Source organism: Linepithema humile, chromosome 3, assembly GCF_040581485.1.
Source record: "Linepithema humile isolate Giens D197 chromosome 3, Lhum_UNIL_v1.0, whole genome shotgun sequence".
In the NCBI taxonomy this organism is placed as follows: Eukaryota; Metazoa; Arthropoda; class Insecta; order Hymenoptera; family Formicidae; genus Linepithema; species Linepithema humile.
Genome location: NC_090130.1, coordinates 25,713,604 through 25,727,518, shown reverse-complemented (window position 1 = coordinate 25,727,518; position 13,915 = coordinate 25,713,604). Strand labels below are relative to the sequence as shown.

The 13,915-nt window shown below is 37.2% G+C and overlaps 1 protein-coding gene and 2 non-coding genes across 4 annotated transcripts in view; all 3 read left to right on the top strand.

Annotated features, from left to right (window-relative positions):
• LOC105675135 (alkaline phosphatase-like) overlaps positions 1-13,915 on the top strand; it is a 181,594-nt gene that overhangs the window by 68,045 nt on the left and 99,634 nt on the right. The gene's annotated exons all lie outside the window — the stretch shown is intronic.
• Positions 13,349-13,468, top strand: LOC136999157 (5S ribosomal RNA). Its single transcript, XR_010889558.1, has one exon. It is a non-coding gene; the product is annotated as a 5S ribosomal RNA (ribosomal RNA).
• On the top strand, positions 13,762-13,881 carry LOC136999156 (5S ribosomal RNA). Its single transcript, XR_010889557.1, has one exon. It is a non-coding gene; the product is annotated as a 5S ribosomal RNA (ribosomal RNA).

Here is a 13,915-nt window from a genome sequence, read left to right as displayed (position 1 = left end):
CAGACACAGAGCCTCTTTTCGTATTTGTCGAGAAGAGGCCTCGTGTCGATACGTGTAGTTTGCGCAAAGAAATTCTATGTATGTCTCTCTTACACTTGACCAGTTACATCTGCTAATTGAAAAGCTGCATTGATAATGAGAACGTTGATTTAATTAAATATTTTCTCTCGTTCATCAAAGTTTTTCGCACCGTTAAAAATTTTCGGTCAGCTGAATAAGTATGCGAGACAAGCGTGTGTCCCTCGTGAATGATGGGATAACAAACAAACAAAAAAAATTCACAGTGTATTCATCCTAAAACACGACGGCGGTATATTCTGTCAGCGCGGAAATAAAATTAGAGTTGCGCGATTGTAGCATCGATACAAATTCAATATCGCGTCGTGCAATATAATGCACGCGACAAATTGTCTAAAAGACCGAATCGCTTAAGCGCGGCACGTTTTACAGTGCGCATACTGCGCGCTTCACTCTAATAGAAGGTATAGAATTTAGTATCGCGCCGGTCGAGGCATTTAACGAAGTAAATGGGATTATACAATATCGATAAAACCAGAAAGTAATTCAGTGTCCGTGTCCATATCGCCCTAAAGCGGTAAACGATTCCGCGCTTCATTGAGTCAATATAGAATTAGTTAAATTGCGATCATTAGCATTAATTTTGGCCTCTACACTAACTAACGAAGTGCAGATAAAGTAGATTACGTTATTACGCGCTAATGTAACACGTGGTGCGCGTTAATTTATGTAGTATGACATAATGTTGTTCACGCAATTAATATTTATGCACTTCTATCGTATTTCCCGCATTATCGAAATAAAATAATGCTTCATTGTAAATAACACGAACGAGAAATAGCGGAAACACTCTCTTATCAAGAGTTGATATTTTCAATATTGCTGAAATATACTCCGATGAAGACCAGCGTCGCATCTAATTAATGAAATATTAAGTACGGACTAATTTCGCCGTTGCTTATTTATGTAAGAAGTATTAAACGAGCATCGTTAATAACTCGCGTCATTAATAATGTGTAATTGAAGCCGCTCTCTCGGTGAGACGGTGATTTTTCATTTATCCTATCGTATTTCATTTATCGTATCGCGTTTCACGTGTATAAACGATATGGGTGTACACGGTGCGCTGGGTTATCGTATGTAATTTTCACCGCCCCCTTATCGCGCTCGCGCGACCACTCTCATGCCGCCCGCCTTATCCAGTCGAGTCGGGGGACCGCTTTGCCCCGACGCGAAGCGTGCGGCACGAAATCAACGCGGCGGCGATAAATTTCGTCGCGCGCGCTACGAACCGGCGAGAACCGGGTTTTGTGTTGGACGGAAGTCCCGCGCGAATATAGGCATGTTCAGCGGAAGTGGACCGATGTTTCGCCCGCAGATGTTTCGCGAGACGCGTCTATTGTCGCCTCGCCACGGCTGCTTCCTGCCGTCGCAATTCCCAAGTTTACGCAATCGAGAGAGTTCACCCTTCTGAATCGAGGCCGAGAGTTGGGGTTGTAATGGGGTCGACACCGCGCCGCGCCTCTCCGCGCGCAACTTAGTGCCGTGGTATCCGAAACTGGTGTATTGTTGCGGGCACCAGCTTTCATCGCCGTCAAGTATACATAATTACTTCCCTTGGGGTGTTAATAATTCACTTGCCACGTAAAGTCGAAGATTCACAATCGGAATGCCATCCTTGGGCGCTCGATTAGCTCTACTTAGCGTGCAGCGAAGTCGGAGAATACGCGGAGCAAAGCGTGGCCTTTGGGAACATTGCTTTTACGTACTTTGAAGCAAGTTGCACAATAGATCGCTTCTCAATTCCATTATTGTTTCAATTCGCAGGAAATTTCGCTCGGCGATTATTTTAATATATTTTTCTTACTTTTGTCCAACGATATTAATTAACTATTTTTAAAAGCGGATTTATTGAGATTGAAAGCCGCTGCATTGTAAAAATTTAATGTCAAATTACAACTATTATAAACAAATAATATATATATAAAATAACTCGAAATTTTTATGTGTAAAAATTACCTGCTATAATAATTGCAATTTTACATTAATTTTTACAGTGCGCAAATATTGTGCAAGAATAATAAAAATAATACTTTTATAGGTTTTGAAGTTTTTATCCTTAATTAGACTTTAAGACAGTCGATCTGAATATCTCTCTTTCTTAATTCCTTTAAATTAGAATTGTTGAAATCAATAATCAGTTTACACTCGAAGATCAAAGTCACTTCAAATTCAATTAAAATCAACGAAATTTTTTTAGATAATTAAAATTAACTAAAAAATTAATTCTGACCTATAAATATTATTCTTACGCACTAGCATTCTCGTCATGGCTCTGAATATTTCTCTTTAATATGATCTTAATAGAGCCTGTATTTAATTAATTAGTTTAAACTTCTTTTGTTAAGAAGTTAATCATATTATTTTCCTTTTTTATCAAGCTTTCGCGAGTATTTGCGAGTTGTCGTAAATTTTTAAAAAGAAGTAAAAATTTTGTTCTTTTGAGAAATGATACTAGACGCAAGGTTTTATCGACATAGAAACTTAAAGAAGCAATGTTTGTCTTCCGAGTTACGGCGTATGGGCAAATATGACCAGTGACGGATAGTCATCTTTCATTCTAATAAATCAACTTGGTTTTTCCGCGTTTGACACTTTTATCCTCCTGTGTCTGGATCCTTCAATTACAATCGTCTACCGCCCGCAATTTCCGGTGGCGAATACGTGTGCTAGCGGCATAAACCGGTATGCATTACCATAATCGCGCGCGCGCGCGCGAGTACGCTTAAAGGAGCAAACGGGAATAACGTTTCGCGATCACGAAGGCAAACGCGGTCGCGGCGACGCAACTCGTTCGTATCCGGCAAAGCGAATTTCAAGAAAGGTACGGGACGTCGTTCATCATTCAGCGCTTTCCTTCCTTTTATCGAGATAGCTGTGCGACTAGCGCTTCCCCCTCTCTTTCCTTCCTCCTTCCCTGTTTCTTCCCCGCAGTCGAGACGAGGAGAATCAACGGTGGCCGCCTTTGTCTACCTAACCCAATTCGAGCTCGGCTGCTTTTTCGAGCAGCTGCGCGATGAATCAAGATTTTCTTGAATATTTCCCTGAATATCCAATGCCGCGCCATTATCTTACCGCGGCAGACTTACCGGAGGGATCTCTTTTTTTAACAGAATCTCTTCCTCTCTTTCTCTCTCCCTTCCTCTCTCTCTCTCTCTCTCTCTCTCTCTCTCTCTCTCTCTTTCTCTCTCTCTCTCTCTCTCTCTCTCTCTTCGTAATCGCGCGGGTGTTCGCATTAATCGATATCATTCAATAAATTTTAGGAGTGCACCGGACACGATCGGTTTTTGACGGAATTTTTGCGCGAGACCGGTTTGCGCCCCTACGAATTGCGACCCGAATGTCCGGACATTCGTTTATGAGTATATCGCGGCGTATTTAATTTCATTAATTACGCAGGCGAGGAAATGCACCGAGTTTCGAATTTGAATCTTCCGTTGCTTCCGGGCTTGAATTAGATTTAATTAATTCCAATGCGGTTCACGTACCAATGATGCCGAGAAACCTCTGTTCTGGGATTACGTACCTGCTTATTCACATGTCTCGAATCTAATTTACATAAACTGCATTGTGTTTATTTGAAAAATAATTCTACGCATATATTATTAGTGTCAATACTCATTATACAGAACGGCTAGAAATTATCGCATTCCATAATATCAGATCATATAATCGATCGTAATTTCGTTTAATTTAATCATGTAGGTTTAATAATTGAAGATGGAAGGAGCTTTCGCGAATTAAATTTTAAAATGCTAACTAAATGATTTAATGCGATTAAAAAGGCGCCTGTAAACACGCCGCAGCGCGTGAATTATATTAAGACGTAAATAATTCCGCGTCGCAGAGAAACGTCTACGCTCTCACGTAGTTAAGTAGTTACAAAGGCTTCAAGGAAGCGGCGCAAAGTTAATTGTTTTTGGTGGAACCGAGGTGCAAGCAGCAGGTTCTCTGCGACAGCACGCGAGTTTCCACGCTAAAGTTTCGTCGCAGAGCATTCTTTGTGTACATACAACGGCCAAAAAAGACGATTTAGTTGTTATCCGCCGCCGTGAAATTTTATGCAAGGCTTTGCATAAAATTGTCTTGAACGAAATGATAGCAATCAAATCGATTGTATAAATTAGAGTTTGATATATCAATTAATTAAATGTCAAAAGGATTCTAATTTCTTTATTTACGTAAGAGCATGTATATAGAGAGAGAGAAATTGGAAGAAATATGTTAATTGTAATATTTGCTATAATATTTTTTTATTTAAACATTCTTATTAATAGATCATAAGATAAAATAAAATAGAAACTAAAAGAGAATGTTATATTTTTATTTTTTCGTAATTTATATGAAATATCTTCAGAAATTATGAAATTAAAGTATGAACAAAAAGTATAAGTTCAATATATTCAATTTTTTAATTCTAAGTAAAAAAGTTTAAGATGTCGCTTGAGAAAATTTTTTGATTGATTCCTTTTAAAAAAGTATGCATTTATCAATATACATTTTTGTACTAACAATAAATCGTATTTCACATAGAATGCATGGAAGCGTGCGAAAATAAATCCCGTTGAAGGCTTCTACATATACGTGATATATTGTAGTATACACAATCTGCAAATATTCACCTAACGTGATAGGAAAATTTAGAAACTTCATAGCACTAGTGGAAGCAAAGTGATGTTATCTCTAAAACAATTTAAACACGCTGTTAATGACATTATTGTCTTAATCTAAATACATGTCCCTAGCGCGTAGATATATATTATATACGCGGCAGACTCGCGCTCGCTTATTTTCTCGGAAAATAATGATTAGATCAACGAGAGGGTGAAGCGCGATAACGAGGTCTGATGTTATACGCTGCGCACGTAACTGCATGAGTATTTTTAATGCAGCATTAATCGTGTTTATCAGAAACCGGTTTACGTCCATTCGAGTTGGGGCGGAGCTTGAGGCAGGATACCGGTTTGATGTCGTTAGAAAAGCAGCTTTTACACAAATCTTGTTTAACGGTATAAGATTTGCATGGATTTACCGTGCGTATAATACCCTTTACGTGCCAAGTATTAGTTTCGCAGCGAAGAATCGCTGTTGGCGCAGCTTCGCGAAACTTAATTGTGAAGGCACGCGTGCGAAGATTTGCAACGATATCACGGCGAATACGAAACTCATCATTTTTCTCCTATCGAAGCAGTTTAATTTTTCGCATCGCAACAAACGACGCTTGTTTACTACAATTTGTTGTGCGGTTGGAGAAATAAACAGCGGGATAAATACCGAAATATTGCGAAACGCAGGCATTGCACTTTTTCTTATCTAATGAAATCAGAGTCGACTCGTTTGAAATTCTAACGAGAATGAAATTTTAATGCGGATAGGCGCTCCTCACTTTATATACGAGATTATCAAATTGCCGATTTTTTAACAGTTTCTAGAAATGACATTTTCTTTGAGATAACTTTAATGAATATTTTCATCGACGTTTAATTAATTTTAAAAAAATTTTAGTGAGCTCGTGTGTTAATATAAGAGCATTTTATTATATGAATACTTAAGGCAAATGGTGAATTAAGTTTGTTCATTACATTTTTCGGAGATTAATATTTGACTCGATACTAGACTCGTGCATAATATATAATTGTTAGACAAGTTATTTCTTCGCCGCTTGTCTTTATATAAGTGAAGAGGTAAAATTGATGATGCCCGAAAGTCTTGGGAGAATTTTTTGTGTAACTTTGCAGATTCGCCGAGCAATAGTGCTTATTATCATAAAAGGTTTTTTCATAACGCAGCGGATTGCAGATTAATCGCGTAATGTGTTTCTTCAGAATAAGCAAGAAAGACAAAAATGTTAATAAGCCGCGCCCTAGGCGAGAGTCTGCTAAAGTAACACATATTTAATCCAAATAAACAAGCTGCAAGAAAGCTGTTTCGCCATTGTTTCTTCGTTTGCATTTCTTGTAAAGCGGAGATTTGTACGTTAAAATTATCTACAGCGGTAGAATAAATTTCGGTAAATTCCTCTCCCTTTTAAGCGTGGTAAAATACATTTTTGCTGTAAAATATTTGACGGGAATATACATACATTCGTATCTATATTAATTTATTATTTCTCAATGATTCCAACAGCGTTTATTTTATTACCAATTTTTAATGAAAATATATCTAGAGTTATTTTTTTTTTTCAAATAACAAACTATCGAAAATTCTGCTTTTCAACGAAAAAATTTTATATATATGAGAGAAATCTGATTTGATAACAATGAGGGTTAACAAAAATTGAAATAACGCAGAGGGCGAAGGTATTCTCGCGTTTGATACACTGCTCGCCGAGTACTTTGCATATCTACCTGGGCGGGTCTAAACGACGTGACGCTTTAGTCCCTAGCGCCTTTACGTAGCGGCGATATTAAGGCGTTCTTTCTCTTCACGAGTTTAAAATGAGCCTCCCCTTTTTCACGTTTGACGACTTTCTTTTTATTTTTCGCTGGACGATACGACGTGATTACCTACCTGCCTAGAAATGTTCCCTCCCCGCTGCCTAATGTATTTCGGCATTAGTGGTAACAGTAGTGGTTTACCACGACACATCGGCATTAGGATCCGGCTAAGTACGCAGTTTTTCAGCCAAGGGCGCGGTGTAAATATACGATAATTAATGTAACATTAGAACTAGTTTACGAACGCGTAATGCTATCGCGTTTTATGCTGGAGTTATATTACGTCCGTGTTACGTCACGTGTGTGTGTGTGTGTGTGCGATATGAATAAGTCCATTTCCAATGGAAAACGATTTGCATCACGCAGATACTCTTGTAAATTGGAAACTGATATAGCTGGGATTGCTATTTTGTTGCATATTCATATTTATGATTTTGTTACCTTGTTATTAATTGTTCGATTATTTAATTTTTTTTTAATTATTATTTGTTATTTAATAACTTTCAATTAGTAGTATCAAAAATTGCAAAATTTTATGAAGTTAAACAAACATCAACATCATTTACAATTAATTAGAAAAAAATATGGGAAAAAATAGTAATCATATACTATAGGTTGATGCAATATCATTGCTTTCTCGCGTCGAGTGCTTTTAAGATATTTTTTTCAGCATCGTTTTACAAACTTTACAACAAAAATTTTTATCGCCGATATATATGTGCACTTAGGAACTTGACTTTTCTACGCTCGTCGGAGCACAAAATTTCTCTGGAGAACCATTTTTTTTACCAGGGCAAAGAAATTCTCTCTAAAAATCAGTTATACATGCAAGTCAATATACTTGTTCATTATTAACACATTGCAGAATATTATCGTTTTTTTTCTCAAACTATTTTACACAAATAACTAAATTATTAAATTATTTGCATAGCACATTTATTCGAAATGGTTTCTGACTGTTTTTATTCAGATAAAAATATGTTTTGTCCTCGTTAAAATAACTGAAATAATTAAAAAATTTATTTTTTAACAGGAATTTTATGCCACATATAAATATATAAATATACATACCCGAGAAAAAATGGTATAATTGGTCAGATATAAATATATATAATTAGTTATGAAAAGATCTAATGACCTGTGTAAGTTTATATGATCATTTATGAAATGTTACATATTATTAGATCTTTTCATAACTAATTATATATATTTACATCTGACCATATTATACCATTTTTTACATGGCAGATTCTTGATGTCATTTTCAAATGATCTCAGGAATATACTATTAACGGGTGATACGATTAGTCTGGAACACCCTGTGTGTGTATATATATATATATATATATATGTATGTCTATACGAGAGAAATCCTTTGTAATTTGATAATAAAAAAAAATTGACATTAATAGATGTTGAAGTGATACAGAGTAAGCCATTGCCTTACATTCGATTTATTATTCATCAGCGCATAGTTTTTGTCAGACTGATCGCCGTGAGTTTTTTCATTGTACAATATATTATGAGACACGGTCGTTAATCTTCGCGATCATATCTGTTTATCATTTCGTATAAACAGAGATGGCGCGGAACCAAACGGAAATGGCGAGTCGGAACTGGTTCATGAACTAGGACAGTGCTAAATGACTGCGAAGTTCTACGTTTACGAGCGGAGAAAAGTACATTTATGATCAGACGCAGGGGTTAATTCGACGAAGCGGCACGAGCCCCGGGTGGGTTAAGAGGTATATCGCGGAGACATCAGAAACTTTATCCGGCGCGTGACGGGAGAGCGACCGGCGCGAGTTTCTAACGAAAGTTCCGTTTCCGAAGGCGCCCAAATGGAAATTATATCCGCGGTGACGGTCGTATTGATCGACGCTCGCGAGTGGAGCGAGGCCGAAATGATCTGGATAAAACGGGATTTGTTTCAAAGGAATCCTCGCAGAGGATTCGCGTCGAATCCTTTGATAATTAGTGCCGCCTGGTCGAGCAAATGCTATGTCCCTTTGTCGTGCTGCTGTTAGTAGGATGGCGAAAGTAATTATTTGACTACAGTACGGCTTCGTTTGTTTGTGCGAGATTTGTGCTTGAGATATATAGTAGCTGTAATGAGTATAGTAGTATTTATATCTTACGTGGAGCCGTTTTAATAAGCATCTAATTAAATCTCGCGTAATCACGTGTCTCAGAAATCTTCTCTAGTATTTTTAACAGTCTTTGTGGTCGAATATTTTTTGGTATTAATTGTACTGTGCTTGCAATTTTTTTATACGAATATTGATATACTTGTGAATAATATATGCAGTGCATGATGTAGTGAGAAAACAAGCTGCGATCTCAAATAGATATCAATATTCGTAATCATGATAAAAACAATAGCGAAACGCTTCCGACATACATTTGCAACAGAAGATGTCAGAAATGTGTCCAGTTTAAAGTATGGGTGTGATTGCGAACGTAAGCTTACGATCCCATCATGTTAGAGGACGATATAGCAATCAGAGTTTGATATACTTGTCTGTCCAGAAACGGAAAATTGCATTTCTAGTCGCGGAGAGAAAACCTGGACGCGTTTTCCTGCGATGTTCCATCCCGGCTGTTATAGATAAATCGCGAGCTTACTCGCAACAAAGTTCCTCAACGTGCGAATTATTTCAGGCGGAAAGCAATATTTCTTAAATTCACTGATGTTAATCTCCCCGGTCGTTGTAGACAGATAATAACCTTCCGTAAGCCAGATAATCTCTGTAATAAGTTTCTGGTTTCTTGCTGGTGCCTGTTACAGATAAAAAAAAAAAAGAAGAAAAGAAAGTAATTCGAGGGACACTTGTTTAGCTACAAAGACGTTTAAATTATTTTCAGTTATGAGAACTGGAGATATATTAAACAGGAACAGACTTGATTTTAATTCCAAAAATTAATTTATTTTATTTTAATCAATATTCAATTACTTAACGGTGTAAATTATTTTGCAATTTAAATTCTGGCACATAAAGGTTTAAACAATAATAGATTTTTCGAAATTCAATGAATCGACAATTTTCTATATGAATTCCGATCCTCTATGAATGTGTTTATCGTTGTTCGATTTTCTTTTCGATTTCTCTTTATCACTGGTCGTCACGTGTTATCGTTTTCGAGCACCTTTATTTCATTCTTGCTAAAGTAGAATAAAATAAAAAAGCTGACATTATATCGCGAAGTATCGCAACTTTCTTATTGATATTGATATCGAATTTCGAAATCGTGGTCTATATTTTTATAGAATTTAGCGCTAAATTGTTTGACTTTAATTTCGTGTTTATATTGAATTCAACATTCGTACTAAATAAAAACAAAGTTCGATAAAGAAATCATTTAGCAGCAAATATGACATAAGGATAATGTATCTTTGTTGTAATGTAGCGAGAAACAACCTGCGGATTCGCTCGGATAAAATCGAATTTACGTCCACGTTTTATGAAGTCTCTTCATTCTAAAAATGCTCGGCAAGTGAGAAAGAAGCAGGCGATAGAGCTAATAAAATGCGAAAGCTCTAAAAGTTTGTTGAGAGAGCCGAGTAGCCGGACTCGGGAAAAGTCTCGCCCCGATAAAATAACGGAAATGCTTTCTTCCTATCTCTCTCTCCGTTCCTCTCTCCTCCCTTCTCCTCTCTCTCTCTCTCTCTCTCTCCTTTTCACACACATTCTGATTCTCTGTCACCTTTAGTACTTCCGTTTCTCCCGCCGTGCTGCTTCCTCTTTTCACGCCTTCTTCTCTTCGCTTTCGTATTCTTCCGCTCCGTTCCTATTGCTCCGTCCCATTCTCGCGGTTTACTATCGTGGGAGTTTCAGAACGAAACGCAAACACTTCGATTTTCAACGAGACGGCAGGGGACAAAGAGAACTCGTTGACCACGCTGATGTCGACAACCGCGCGACCGGAGCGAATCTACACACATCGATATTGACCAACTTTTCGCCGCCGTACGGCGGCGGTTTCGGCTTCCTTCCCTCTCGCGCCTCCGCGTTCCTGCATTCGAACGGATTTATGTCGAGGGCGACGACGGTTTTCCCTGGGTCGGCTGGATTATCTCGGGATCTCGCTGAAATACGGAACGTTCGCTCGGGAAAAATTTGCGGTACGAATTTGCGCCGATCGTGCAATCGCTTCGCGATGCGGTCGCCTTTCGAGTGCACAGGAGATTCCTACTTTTTACTTACTTACGCGCGATGTTCCGCAGGTGATTTTTTTATGACGAATATAAAATTGTTAAAATTTACCTGTGTAATCATTTATTATTTAGTTACGCAGAGAGATTTTTTTATACTTTTCACATACAACCAAAGTCAATTTTCACGAAACTTGAAGATTTCCTTTTTAAATTAAGCATTTATTTGATATTTGAAATTAAAACAGAGATGCTTTGATATTCTATTTGTGATATTTCAAATTCTCGAGATATACAAAAATCTTTTTACACATTTTCCACGTCAGTTTTGCCTTTGTACGGAGTATACTGTTATAACTGTTTGGCTGGTTTACGTTCGCATTAGTGGCGAAAAATCAAACCTTTCTAGCCGGAGAAGTCCGCCCGCATCGTGGATTTCGTTCTTTTGCACACTACGCACAATTGATGTTTTTCAACCGACGCCGGCATCCATTCGCGCGGTTTACACTTCATCAATCTCGGCGCTACCATCGAGCCCGTTGTAGATTTGCCCGGTATCTCGGCCCCATTGCCGTGCGCGAATGCGGGATTCGATCCAAGAATCGGGGCGACGTGTTTCGCATACGTGACTTCTTCCATCCCGCTAGGCATCAGCAGATATGCGGAAGCAAGTTGAAATCCAAGGCTGGAAAACTTCGGATATAAGGCATGCCGAGATTTTGCGCGATACGTTTCCATGTGAAAGTGTGTCATGTCTGACTGCGAATGCAAGCCCACAATGCTTTACACGAATATTTTAATAAATATCGGTGGAGTGACAGCGATAATGTTTGACAGAAGGTGACGTTTTCTCTTTCCACAAACAAAAGCAATATATTTGTCAATTTTAAAAACTTTTCTTAAAAGTCTTTGCTTTTTGTTTTACAAAACATAAATTAAGCCGAGAAGAAGAAAATAATAAGAATTGATTCTACAAAGTCACGAGTTTGTAATTTTTAACATCGTCGATGGTTTTAAAAGCGATTTTCTTTCAATTTTATTTTACTCTTTTACGTTAAGTTCAATTCTTGAACGGAATTTATTGATTCAGTGTTCTAACTGAAGAAACTAAAGAAGCATTTTGCTAGCATTTTAATTTTGCAAGTATTTTTGCCTCTCTGATAGGATTATAAAAATTCATTGCGGATTATGATATTAGGAAGATTAGGAGGAATTTAAAATTCTTGCAGCTTATGTCTATCAAAATGACTCTCTTGGAATAAAATTGCCTTATTGCGTTAAAACGAAATTCTTGGAAGATATTGGAAACTTTGCTCTTAGTTCAATATGTCTGGTAGAAAATTGAAAACGTAATCGATGTTTTTCTGCGGAACGTTTCCACACCTGCTTCATTCCATCATTCTGCATACCTGCATGACATGAGCGATAGTAGAATTTCTGGCACATTTTAAATGTCTACTTTGTTGGAGTAACGCGACTTCGCTCGGGGAAAGTCATTTATGTGAACGTAAGTTACAAGAATAGCGAGCACGAATTTTCTCGCTTCTGACGTCATAATCCGAGATAGTTGAGATTAGGACTGTCGGCTCTTAAGATGACATATGAAGAGTTGAAACACGTACAACAGGTGTACAGAATAGTATTAGATTTTATTAGATTAATCTTTTGCGGTTCTATATCGCATAGTTCTCTCGATAGTTGAAGCAACGCATAATTGCAATGAGTAAATTATATTTTTTAATTTTTATAAAAATTCCTAATTAACGATAATTGATTATTATGTTTTAACCTCCCTAGCGTTGAAATAAAAATCGCACAGAGTCTGTTGGTTATCTGATACTTGCATCGTGTTACATTGAAAAGTATATGCTAAATAATTGATCATCTATCGCAATTCAATCGACACGTAAGATAAACTTAGATGCGATAGAAATCTGTCACGATCAATTTTGTAATAATTCATAAAATATTGCTCAGCACCTTGCAATTCTATTATATTTCTACAAGAAGATTTAGCACTGTCGGCGGCAATCAAGCCGTTAGCTTGCTCATAAAGTTTTTGCGGGGAGGGGCGGACGCGATTGAGCGTCCAATACAGACAAGAAGTCTATAATACTAGAGAACAAAAGGAGGTTAAATGAGGATGGGATCACTCCGAGAGTAGTGAAGTTCTTATGGAAACTGCAGTGCTATTTGAGTGGGGCGGAGAAAATCGTTTCTCGGATAAAATGTGGACACGAGATAAATAAAGGAGGTCATGAAAACGTGCGAAAAAACTCGGTTGTGGGAAGAAAGCATGCAGATACATGAAAGAGAAAACTTCTAATTATGAAACTGTCTGAGCTTCGTGAAAATTTTATATTTTCTTTACAGAACGCGTGATAATCATTTTCTCTAAATAGTATTTGTAACAGCAGTTTACGCATGTTCCTTTTTTTCTCAATAAAAGAAGTCATTATCAAGGATTATTATAAAATGTTAACTTTAATTTAATTAGGTCAATTGTTATTGATATTTTTACAGAAAAAACTCTTTGTGAAAAGGCTATATTTGAATTAAGCAGGTTTTCGTTCAGGAATTTAATTATGTAGGTACAAATATATACCTTCATATGTCACTTGCAATGTCTTTGCAATGTCCTTGCAATGACAAGAAAACTTTTCACATCATCTATACTCTCGTTAACTTCCATACCACGCTGAAAAGTACCAGTTCTCGTCCGATCACTGAAGTCAAACAGCGTTGGGCATGGTTAGTACCTGGATGGGTGACCGCCTGGGAACACCGTGTGATGTTAACATTTTTTTTTTTTTTTTCAATTTTACTAGCCAGATCTAACTATAATGTTAACGAATAAAAGAAGTCATTATCAAGGATTATTATAAAATGTTAACTTTAATTTAATTAGGTCAATTGTTATTGATATTTTTACAGAAAACTCTTTGTGGAAAGGCTATATTTGAATTAAGCAGGTTTTTGTTCAGGAATTCAATTATGTAGGTACAAATATACATATATCTTCATATGTCGCTTGCAATGTTCTTGCAATGTCCTTGCAATGACAAGAAAACTTTTCACATCTTCAATACTCTCGTTAACTTCCATACCACGCTGAAAAGTACCAGTTCTCGTCCGATCACTGAAGTCAAACAGCGTTGGGCATGGTTAGTACCTGGATGGGTGACCGCCTGGGAACACCGTGTGATGTTAACATTTTTTTTTTCAATTTTACTAGCCAGATCTAACT